The 12,041-nt window shown below is 44.2% G+C and overlaps 1 protein-coding gene across 5 annotated transcripts in view; it reads right to left on the reverse strand.

The window, feature by feature from the left end:
* DLC1 (DLC1 Rho GTPase activating protein) overlaps positions 1-12,041 on the reverse strand; it is a 260,481-nt gene that overhangs the window by 155,369 nt on the left and 93,071 nt on the right. The gene's annotated exons all lie outside the window — the stretch shown is intronic.

Below are 12,041 nucleotides of genomic sequence, written 5' to 3' on the forward strand. Positions count from 1 at the left end.
CCCCCTCCCCCCAATCTATAACAATACCTTCGCCTGCTTATTTGTCTGCCTGCAGCTCCCTGTTCGTCCATCTAGCTTGGCAGAAACTCTCCAGGGTCTCAGGCACAGATCTTTCGCTTCACTTGATACCTGATCTTTTCCCAGCTGGATCTGCCAAGGCCTGAACCTGAGACTTTGTGATTGCAAAACATGTGCTCCACCACAGAGCGATGGTTCGCCCCCATCCCCACGGACATCTCATAAGAGCACACAAGCAAACAAACAAACAAATGTGCAAAAAAACCCTTTAAAAAGCTTTATTTTCTCTTTCTCAAAGCCCTCCTGCGCAGATGTGTCTGCTAACGAAGCTAAAATATTGCACATGATGGGGCACCGTTGTTCTGCTTGTGGCAGCCCAAGAAAATATATATATACAGCTGTGCTAGATAACAGTGATTTATAATGGTGTAGATGCTTATTCTCTCCCAATATGTGGATTAGCATCTGAAGAAGAGCAGATCTCTCTCTCCCATAGTCTCTCTCCAGTGAGTCATTACTAGATTTTGCTCCCATGTCCTCAGCTGCACCAAAACATGACATTCATAAATTCACATTGGCCAATGTCTGTGATATGTATGCTTACTTGAATGTAAGTCCCACTGTATCCAGTAGGGCTTACTTCCAGGTAAGTGGATGCAGGACTGCAGTCTTAAATTCTTTCTTTGTATTACAAAGAGTTCAACATAAAAAAGGTATGCAAACTCTAGTAATTTAGTTCAAAGCTATAATATTTTGAGCATACTCTAAAACTGACACACAATAGAAGCTGATTCCAGGAACTTCCTGCTCAATAGTCCATATAAACCATGGAAGGCGAATTTGTGGCCCTCTAAATATTCTTGGACTCCAACTCCCTGGTCAGCATGGCAAATGAAGAGTTGTTGGTCTCCCACAGGGTTCTCCAGTCCTGCCATAGACAAATGGATCGAGGTAGCTTAACAAATCAGTTCCTAAACTGAAGCAGGATAGATTACAAATCTAGAGCCTCTTCTTAAGGTGCTCACACCTCCTGAAGCAAGGCAAGAAGTGACAGGGGAAAGAGCCTTTTCTGTGGTGGTACCCCACTTGTGGAACTTTCCAGACACCTGGTGCCATGTCTTTAATTCCTTCAGCATCAGGCAAAGACTTAATTGTTTAAAATATACTCAGCCTTTTTCAGTTCCATCTGCATTTACCAGTAAGTTGCTGCCATTTACTTCTTTGAGTCTCTGCTTTAGTGTTTTACTGATATTTTATATTTTATTGTTTCATTGTTTTAAAATGGGAGGTGCTCCCAATCTGTGAGGGATGTAAGTACATAAGTAAAAGAACATATAGAATTGCTGGAAGATACCTGATGCAGTTTAATCTCTGAAGCGGAACAGTTTCTATATTGCTCTGAGATTGAAGGAAGAATAGGAGATAAAAAAACACACACCTCCTGGCAAAGTATTTATAGTCTTGGGACTAATATAGTCCCGCCCTCTATTTTTGACAAAGGTGGGGCTAGCACATTGGGACACAAAAAGCTGAATGGATTACTTGTGCGGATGTTGCAGATCTCTGTCTCACACCGCAACAGTGTGAGGTAGGGAACCTAAATATTTTACTTTGTGGGCAGAAGGTCACAGTCTCTGCGATTGCTAATCCATTTTGATTTTCCCATTATAAAACAAGACACATTGTAAACTGAGCAAAACTCCAAAATACTTCTACGTGTCATTCAGATTCCTTTGGGTGACAGATCATTACCCAGATACTATGTGTTAAGTTGTGGGTGAACATATCAGATGACACAGCAATTCTTCAAACAGCTCTTGTTTATTCAGAGGCCAGAACAGAACTGAGCTGAAGGGCTCAGTCAGCCTGCTTATATAGAGCTCCAGTACAACGTTACTGTAGCAACTTTCTAAAACTATCCAATCACTGAACGTCACTTTTGATCCTTCATTTGCATAACTATCTACAGTATCCCCCTGCTGGCCCAGGGTGAGAACTTCAGTACATAACACTATGTCTATGCATTTAAAGCAGGAATAGGAAACCCCGGGCAGCATGGTTAATGGTTAGAATTAATGTGGGTTGTAGTCCAGAAATGTCTGGTGGGCTACAGGTGCCCCATGAGACAAAATGCAGCCACGACAACTCTGGTTTTTCTTCATTTGCCTCTTCACTGGCTTATCAATTAAGCGGAGAGCACAATATTTGTGTCACACATTACAGTGCAGAGAAGAGCAGACACTGGGCTGCAATTTTCAGTAGCTACCACATGTCTCGAGTACAGTCTAATTTTGCCCTCAGGGGCATGTAGGCCTCCCACCGTACATCTTATGAAAACTTTTTTGTTGTTGTTCCTTTGAAATTCCCCTGCTATTTCGCAAAAAACGCCAAATTTGACCTTGACATTTCCAGTCAATAAACCAATTTATTGAACCAGTCGAGGTCAGAAGGTCTGAGCATGAAACACAGAAAATAAGATAGTATATTGCGTCATTTAGACCAAGCAAATGAAATGTCAAAAAGATCAACTATTCAAACATTTGTTGAAATGACAACATGTTACTCCCTTCTCCGGCCCATATGTGCTTTCCATAAGAACTAAGAATATCAACCAAACTACTGGATAAGTATTATTTCCCTTAAAAACACAATAAGGAGTGAAAACATATTATTCCATCACTTCTTCAGGCAAGCAAGCCCCATAAAACTTAAGGGCTTTTTTTTTGTGGGGAAGGGGTTGCTAACATACTATCAACCCAGCAGGATAACATGCCTTACTGTAACTTATGAAAAATGCTTGCAGCTAAAACATAGCTTTGAATTCACTATGGACCTTCCTCGATAGTTTCCATATGCTTTAAATTAAATGCATTCCCAGGAAGTGATTTAACATTTTTGGCAAAAGAGCAATTAAATGGGATTTTCCTGCTCAGCCAGATGGGTCCAGTGCAGCTCCGCATTATTCCAAACTCCTGATGAAACAAAAGAACTGTACTAATAACTTCCACATGATCAAATTATACACTTTTGTTTAAAAGAATCTTCTTCTAGATCTTTTCTATTTCACACATGTGACACTGAAACTCAAAACAAAATTACTAATTATGTCGTCACTATTTAAAACCGCTCGTTCCTATTTGTTCATATCTGTTGCAGTTAGCTAACACCACACAGTAACTATTAGGGTTGTCAACCATTTTTAAAATAATAATAAAAAAAGTTCATTAATCGTCTGACCATTTAACGAAATACAGTTGTACCTTGCACCCCATGCAAGTCTAATATTTTGGCTCCTGAATGCCACAAACCTGGAAGTGAGTGTTCTGGTTTTTGAATGTTCTTTGGAACCCAAACATCTGACACAGCTTCTGTGGCTTCCTATTGGCTGAAGGAGCTTCCTGCAGCCAATTGGAAGCCACGCCTTGGTTTCTGAATGCTTAGGAAGTCAAATGGACTTCTGGAACAGATTCTGTTTGACTTCTGAGGTACCACTATAGTCAATTTTGCTTTAAATACATGACTGAATACTTCCAACAGGTGCCATTTCCCTCCTCTGCCACTGCCACGACGAGGCCACTGTCGCTGCAAAGCTCGATGAGGCCCAGTGAGGCTCCTGATACACTTCTTGAAGCCAGTGCCACACTGGAAGTGCACTTCTGGGAGTGCTGCCTGGCTTCCTGAAGCATGTCAATGGGAGCAGAGGGCCTCCAGGCCTCAGCAGAGGTCTGGTGGAGGCCTTGCAGAGCTGGCGTTCCCTGGCAGAGACCTGGCAGAGGCAGCAGCAGAGGAAGTGGGATATCACAGATTGATCTAAGAAGCTGGGGTGGCTTCTGTCAATCAGCGATGTCCTGGGGAAATGGAGGTTATTGGATGTGAAGCCTATTAACTTTTTAAAACCACAAATGTTCTGGTTTGTTCTTGTCCCACTTTTGTTGTCCCTCCAGACAGCAATAATGTGGTAGCATTGCAGAAGAAATTGAAGCAGAATAAACCCATCACTAATGTGCTATTATTGTGTCAAGATGATGCTGCAGAACATACACTAGGCAGGCCATATGTCAGGAAAATTCCTGATATACCCTGGTTTCCAGGTGTAAAAATGGCGCCAGGGGGAATTTTGCTGAATCGGCAAAATGTTAGGGGAAAGCTGGATGTACGGCAATGGAAAAAGCAGCTGAAACAGCCCCAAAAGCTTGAAATCACTAATTTTGGGTCAGGTTTCCAAAAGAAGCTTAACAACTTTGCAGGTGTCAGGAACCCTAAACATACCTTCAATAGAACACCAGTCTGATGGCCCCATAGGCAACTCTATTGTGGAAATGCAGTTCAGATGGCCATCTTCAGTGCACACCTTGAATTATTGCATATGACATATAGAAACTGAGCAGGCCTAACCTTTCTGAGATGGCATCATCCCCATGCTGGATAAACCTGCATCTTATTTTATTTTTGCCTGCCATGCCGCTATTAAGAAGCTCTGCTTCCTCCAGAAAGTATTCATCACACAGCTGAGGCGATCCTATCTATCGTTTCACCTGCTTCCCAGCCAAAGATGTCCCTGAAGCAAAGTACAGACAATAAAAATGATAAAAACAAGATCATAAAACAAGAACTAAAGGCATGATAAAGCAGAGCCAAGCTTAAAACCCAACTGGCTGAAACAGAATATTTAAGTCATAAAAGCCTTCCTAAAACAGAAGGCTTTTTCTTAGCCTCAGTGCTCAGGCCACCTGCGAGAGCACAAAACACCACAGAATTTACCACCTGCAATGCCTCTAATGAGCTGTTAAGAAAGCCTTAACAGTGGTCCTTAGACATGAGAGTTTGTGCATACCCTCCAACACTTGTTCAATGAAAATAGGGACGTCCTGTTGTTGTTGTTGTTGTTGCTGTAGTAGTAGTAGTAGTAGTAGTAGTATTTATACCCACCCATCTGAATCTGACTGGGTTTCTCCAGCAACTCTGGGCAGCTTCCAACATCAGATTTATGTTGATGTAATTGCCAAGACAAGGGACACAGGTGGCACTGTGGATTAAACCACAGAGCCTAGGACTTGCCGATCAGAAGGTCGGCGGTTCGAATCCCTGTGATGGGGTGAGCTCCTGTTGCTCGGTCCCTGCTCCTGCCAACCTAGCAGTTCAAAAGAATGTCAAAGTGCAAGTAGATAAATAGGTACCACTCCGGCGGGAAGGTAAACGGCCAGAAGCAGCTTAGTCATGCTGGCCACATGACCCAGAAGCTGTACGCTGGCTCCCTCAGCCAATAAAGCGAGATGAGCGCCGCAACCCCAGAGTCAGTCATGACTGGACCTAATGGTCAGGGGTCCCTTTACCCTTTACCTTTTAATTGCCAAGACCTTCTTGGCAATTAAAGAATCCTGTGATTAATTGTTTGCCTCTCTTTTAGAGATCCCCCAACCCACCCATTTCCATGAGGAGGCATTCCTTGAGATCTCCAGAGACCAGAGCATTTATGGTCAAAAGGTTAAAAACAACACTTTGAACTGGACCAAGAAACTTACTGGTACCCAGTACAATTACTTGAGAATTGGAGTTAGGTGTTAGCTATGTCAGCAACACAGCTGCAACATTTTGGACATGCAGTAGTTGCTGAACACATTCCAATAGGTTGCCCACACTGACTGCATTGCAGTAGTCTAGCATTTACCTGAGCGTTCCTTACAGCAACTTTGTCTGCATTGTCAAAGAACAGACAAAGTCAGCATATGGAAGTCAGAAAAGTCATTGCTGGCCAGAATCAAGCGACAAAGATGGACTGGGGAGGGGCCAGAGGCATAGCCCCGTGGCAGATTATCTGTATTGCCTGCAGGTTCAATCCTTGCCATCTCCAGGTAAAGGTTGGGCAGTACCCAAGACTGAAACCCTGGTGAGCTTCTGGCAGTCGGTGTAGACAATACTGAGCTAGATGAACCAATGGTCTGACTCAGGCTCCATCTACTCTATACCTTTAAAGCAGTAAGGTAAAGGTAAAGGGACCCCTGACCATTAGGTCCAGTCATGGCCGATTCTGGGGTTGCAGAGCTCATCTCGCTTTATTGGCCGAGGGAGCCGGTGTACAGCTTCTGGGTCATGTGGCCAGCATGACTAAGCCGCTTTTGGTGAACCAGAGCAGCGCACGGAAATACCGTTTACCTTCCCGCTGGAGCGGTACCTATTTATCTACTTGCACTTTGACGTGCTTTCGAACTGCTAGGTTGGCAAGAGAAGACCGAGCAACGGGAGCTCACCCCGTCACGGGGATTTGAACCGCTGACCTTCTGATTGGCAAGTCCTAGGCTCTGTGGTTTAACCCACAGCGCCACCCGCGTCATACCCCTATTCATCTCACAAAGCTACAATTTAACAGCCAATCCCTCTCCCCAGGGAACTTGGAAAATTAAAGCTCTATGAGGGAAACAGGGAACTCCCAGAAAGTCACAGCACCCTTAACAAACTACACTTCCCAGGGTTCTTTGGGGGAAGCCATGGCTGTATTAAATGGTTCAATACTGCTTTAAATGTACAGATGCAAGCTCCATAGAAGGCTAGGTTCTCAATAAGTCATGTTGGAGTAACAAACCATATAGGAGGCACATTAGACTAGCCATCTAATAAAGGAGGAAACATGAAGCATATATTATCTATGAGTCACCCTCATCCCTGCCCCCTCAGCTGTTCTAATATTAAATATGAAGCAGATGCAGATCAATGGCATTGTGGATTATGAATATATTTTAATAACATGAAACAACCATTTCGGGTCTCAAGACAGATATTCATTCATGAGGCAATAGAAATAGCCCAAATCACCAGAGTCATGTCTGAACCATGTGTAAAGTACTCTTGAGGCTTTGCAATAAACTTTAAAGATTTCACGAGAACATCACATTTGTAGTTGCTGAAATAAGAAGGGAACATGAGATTTTAATTACCAGCCCTTAAGATACAAGTAGACTTTTTATTTTCTAGCAATTAAATTTGCCAGATTTTGGGGTTTTATTAATGCGTTTGTGATTGTAAAAGGTTTTGCAAGATAAACATTAGCTAAACTAATGACTCTTAGCTTGAGAGGAGAAAAAGACCTGCTGTTGCATAAATGAACCCCAACAGAACCTTCGCTGATGGATGAAAAGCATTAGGTCTCTAGAGGACAGTCCCTTTCTAAGGAAAACATGTCAGATCTTAGTTTTGGTAGTCTGCTCTCTCTGGGAAGAAAGAAATACAAAAGGCTGGACTGCAAGTTAGACAAATTTCGTTTCTACAAATTTTATCTAGTGCTGCTGCCTGAACAACTAGCTGGCTGCTTTTCACATACAAGCAAATTCTGCCCAGCAATTCAAGCTGGCCTGGTGAGGTCAGAATTCTTGCTGGAGAGACTGAGATATACATATCTAGATATAGACACTGGAGCATTGTGGCTAGTGCAGCATCTGCCAAGGACTGGGGGTCACAAGCATGTTGTACACAGACAGATATCTACCCTCTATTCCCTTTCAAACACAGTTCAAAGTGGGGCACCCAGACAAAAAAGAAAGAAAGAAAAAAGGGCAGAGTTATTGAAAGGAGAAAGGAAATTCCGACTAAACATACAGAAAAAGTTTCCGACAGTAAGAGCTCTTTGACAGTGGAACCATCTCCTTCCGGAGGTGGTGGGTTCTCTTTCCTTGGAGGTTTTAAGCAGAGGTTGGATGGCCATCTGCCATGGATACTTTAGCTGAGATTCTTGCATTGGAGGGGGTTGGACTAGATGACCCTTGAGGTCCCTTTCAACTCTACAATTCTATGATTCTTGCACCTTTAACTGCTGTTACACATAACTACTAAAGCTACAGGAGCCCCGTCCTCTTTTTCACCTGGCCACACTAATTCAAAGTGTTGCTTAAAACCCATAAATCCCTAATTGTCTTAGGTACCACGTCTTGGAGATCATGTCCTCCCTTCTGCCCCACTGTGATCTCCAGCATTTGCTGAGTATGTTTTCCCTTTAAGAAGAACTGTTTGCCTAAGTGGATAATGTCATCATCATGTTGTTGTTGTTGTTTAGTCATTTAGTTGTGTCCGACTCTTCGTGACCCCATGGACCAGAGCACGCCAGGCACTCCTGTCTTCCACTGCCTCCCGCAGTTTGGTCAAACTCATGTTAGTAGTTTCGAGAACACTGTCCAACCATCTCATCCTCTGTTGTCCCCTTCTCCTTGTGCCCTCCTTCTTTCCCAACATCAGGGTCTTTTCCAGGGAGTCTTCTCTTCTCATGAGGTGGCCAAAGTATTGGAGCCTCAGCTTCAGGATCTGTCCTTCCAGTGAGCACTCAGGGCTGATTTCCTTCAGAATGGAGAGGTTAGATCTTCTTGCAGTCCATGGGACTCTCAAGAGTCTCCTCCAGCACCATAATTCAAAAGCATCAATTCTTCAGCAATCAGTCTTCTTTATGGCCCAGCTCTCACTTCCATACATCACTACTGGGAAAACCATAGCTTTTACTACTACAGCCCTATTCAGGCCTCCTATAACTGGGGAAAGTAACATGGAGGTGTGGGGTGCAGGGACAGCCATGCTAGTTCTGCCCCCAGTTTCCATCACCCTTTGAGCTGGAGGAATGACTATCTGAAGGGACAAATCCTCCTCTACTTGGCGAGGCTTCGATATTATGCAGAACCCTAGAACAATCAACCCTAGAACATCAGGAACCTTGGATGAGTCCTCATTTGGATGAGCAATGATTGTTTATTTTTGTGGTGAAGGGGATGGTCCGATCACCAGCACCTGTTTTGTGTGTAACATCCCATTCAGACAAAACCAAACAATTTCCCAAGTTTTTAGCAATATTACTTCGCCACCGAGCCTTGTGTTCACGAAAAGCTGCTCTGAAAGTTTTGCGCTCCGGATAGAATATGCAGGAGGTTGGCAACGAATCTGTCTAGTTAATAGTTACAACAGAATATGGAAATGTTTAGGGGAAAACACTGCGTGGATCAGATGACTGTAAAAGTTAAGCTAAGAGAACTGATTTGGATTGTTCCTGTAAAGGAAAATGGTAGAAATAAGAAAAGAGCAAGACCACAAAAAGGGCTGCATGATTTTTGGAGTATACGGATGTGAGGATCAGGAAAGGGACTCCACCCAGTCCTGGTGGGGAATTGCTGCCTGGGTTTTGAATGGGAATAGCAGAATAATTCAGTGCTCTTGGTCACCCACTCAGCCAAAGCATACATTTGTGTAGGAAATACAAAAAGGTACATAAGAAGTAGTTGCCATTCAAACCCCAGATCTGCTAGTCTGGGAAGGTTCGATGCTGCTCATCTTGGTCCTTCCCAGTAGAGCCAAGGCTATACTGGAGTCAATCTCTCATGTCTGCTGAGCTGGAGCTACACCAGCAGAGCTCAGGCTGGTAGAACTTAAGCAGGTGTAAGTTGCTTCCTATAGTTGGTTTTGCCATACCTTCCAACATTCCTGGGAGCGGGTGGCGCTGTGTTATAAACCACTGAGCCTCTTGGGCTTGCTGATCGGAAGGTTGCCGGTTTGAATCCCCATGATGGAGTGAGCTCCCGTTGCTCGGTCCCTGCTCCTGCCAACCTTGCACTTCGAAAACACAGCAGTGCAAGTAGATAAATAGGTACCGCTGTGGCAGGAAGGTAAACGGCGTTTCCGTGCGCTCTGGTTTCCATCACAGTGTTCCATTGTGCCAGAAATGGTTTAGTCCTGCTGGCCACATGACCCAGAAAGCTGTCTGTGGACAAACGCTGGCTCCCTTGGCCTGAAAAGCAAGACGAGCGCCGCAACCCCATAGTCGTCTTTGACTGGACTTAAACATCCAGGGGTCCTTCACCTTTTTTTTTTTTTTAACCAACATTCCTCAGATGAAATGTCTCACTCCCTGCAACTGACCCCCCCCCCACTGCAGAGCATTTCCTATCAGAAGAAGAAATGTGAATGCCACCACCCCATCACCAATGGGACAAGCCCCCACCACCCTGAGAAAATCCCTTAATCCCGATTTTATTTTAATTTTTGGTAGATTTACAAACACACACACCAATAAATGAAAACTGGAAAGGGGCAAGATTGGAGGTGGAAACACAAAACATTTGAAACAAAAATCTGGACTTCTTCTGCACTACTCCACCTCCCCTTTCTTCTTGCCCAGGGCGGCACTGCCCTCTGACTGCCCATCAGAACCGGTGCCTCCCACGAGGCTGGGCCTCGACGACAGTAGCCTCTTCAGTGTGGTGTAGTGGTTAAGAGCGGTGGACTCGGAATCTGGTGAACCGGGTTCGCGTCTCTGCTCCTCCACAGGCAGCTGCTGGGTGACCTTGGGCTAGTCACACTTCTCTGAAGTCTCTCAGCCCCACTCACCTCACAGAGTGTTTGTTGTGGGGGAGGAAGGGAAAGGAGATTGTTAGCCACTTTGAGACTCCTTCGGATAGTGATAAAGCGGGATATCAAATCCATACTCTTCTTCTTCCTCCTCCTCCTCCTCATCCACTGTCCACCAGCTGCTATGAGCTGCCCAAGGGAGGAAGCCAGCAGCAGCAGCCATGGAGAGGCAGCAGGATGCTCGCTCGCCCTGATGCCGTTTGGGACAAGTGCCAGCTCATCCTCCTCTATGAGCTCGGCACTGGCAGCACTGGTGGGGGAAACAGGGACATTCCAGGATCAAATCAGAAGCCGGCATGGCTTTCATATTCCTGAGATGGTCCCTGGAAAATTGGGGCACTTGGAGGGAATGGGACACTCTGCACACCTCCAACTAAAGTGCCTTAACTAAGGTCCATCACCTGCTGGTTACACTTAGACACTGCTTTTTGCATTATGCAGTATCCACACCACATCTCTACATAAATACACATTATTTAAGGTGAGGAATTCATTTGGATATAGCATATTTAAATCCCTGGCTTGAAATCCTTGTGGTTTGTCTCCCCATCCCAGAATCCAATTCCCGCCCCCCATCCCTAGTCAACAAAATAGAGCCAGTGTTTGCATCAGAGTCTTATTATAGTGGGCCCCATGAGAGCATTTTGGGCCTGTTTCCAGGCTGACAGCCAGCCAGTGCTCATGCAGAGGTGGTACCTGAAACAGTTGTGATTTCCCTTTGCACCTAAGTTTCTCAGACATGTGATACTAGCACGAAGTAAAGTGGAAACATCCACAGCAAACAAAGGGACAGAGTTTCATATATCCCTAGTTGGTCCACAAAGCAAACAATAAAAGCGATCTGCAATACAACAACCTTTAGGATGCAAAACACAATGCTTGATAAAGAAAGAAAGCTCTCCCGTGTGTTTTTCTCTCCAGTCGCACAACATTCACATGTGCACACAAATATCTCCAGAGGATTTGAAAGGCACATTTTTAGTATTGTGTTTGGAAATATCCTATGTCCCCTCAGTGGGACATTTCTCAAGCAAGTATGTGGAGTATTGCAGTATTAAGTTACATCTCATAAATCCTCTTGACTTCACTGGGGCTACAAAGCATGCAGGTGGACTGAGGGCTTTATTCTAGACCTTCCCATAATTGTGCTGGCTGGCGGAACCAGCGCTGAGCTTTGCTTTGTTTTAATTTTCCCACTGAGACTATGAGAAAAGAACACAAAACAGTGTGATTGCTAGTTAGCAGGCATCAAACCACCAGACGTGCAGTAGAAACAATAAGAAAATAATTTAACAGCTTTCACAGCTTCTGTGGGAACTTGGGATAGGCACATAAAGAAACCAAAGGCAATTATGAAAGAATTTCTCTTGTGCTTTGTAAAATAAGTCCCATATTCCATGTGGGTTTGTGCGATATGATTTATTAAGAGCAAAGGGGGCCACCTGCCATTCTGCAAGGCAATCCTATGGAATTTCATGGGTCTAACTGGCTGATAATATTATTAGACCACAAGACAGCAGGGAATGCAAATGTGTGACAGTTTTTGTACCCTCACTAAAAAGAGGTTTTATTTTATTTCTCTGCCTTTTTTTTTGTTGGCAGAGAATCACAACACAACGCAGGGTTTGGGAGAAGAGTGACATAATTCA

Source organism: Podarcis cretensis, assembly GCF_951804945.1.
Source record: "Podarcis cretensis genome assembly, chromosome: 9".
Classification (NCBI taxonomy): Eukaryota; Metazoa; Chordata; class Lepidosauria; order Squamata; family Lacertidae; genus Podarcis; species Podarcis cretensis.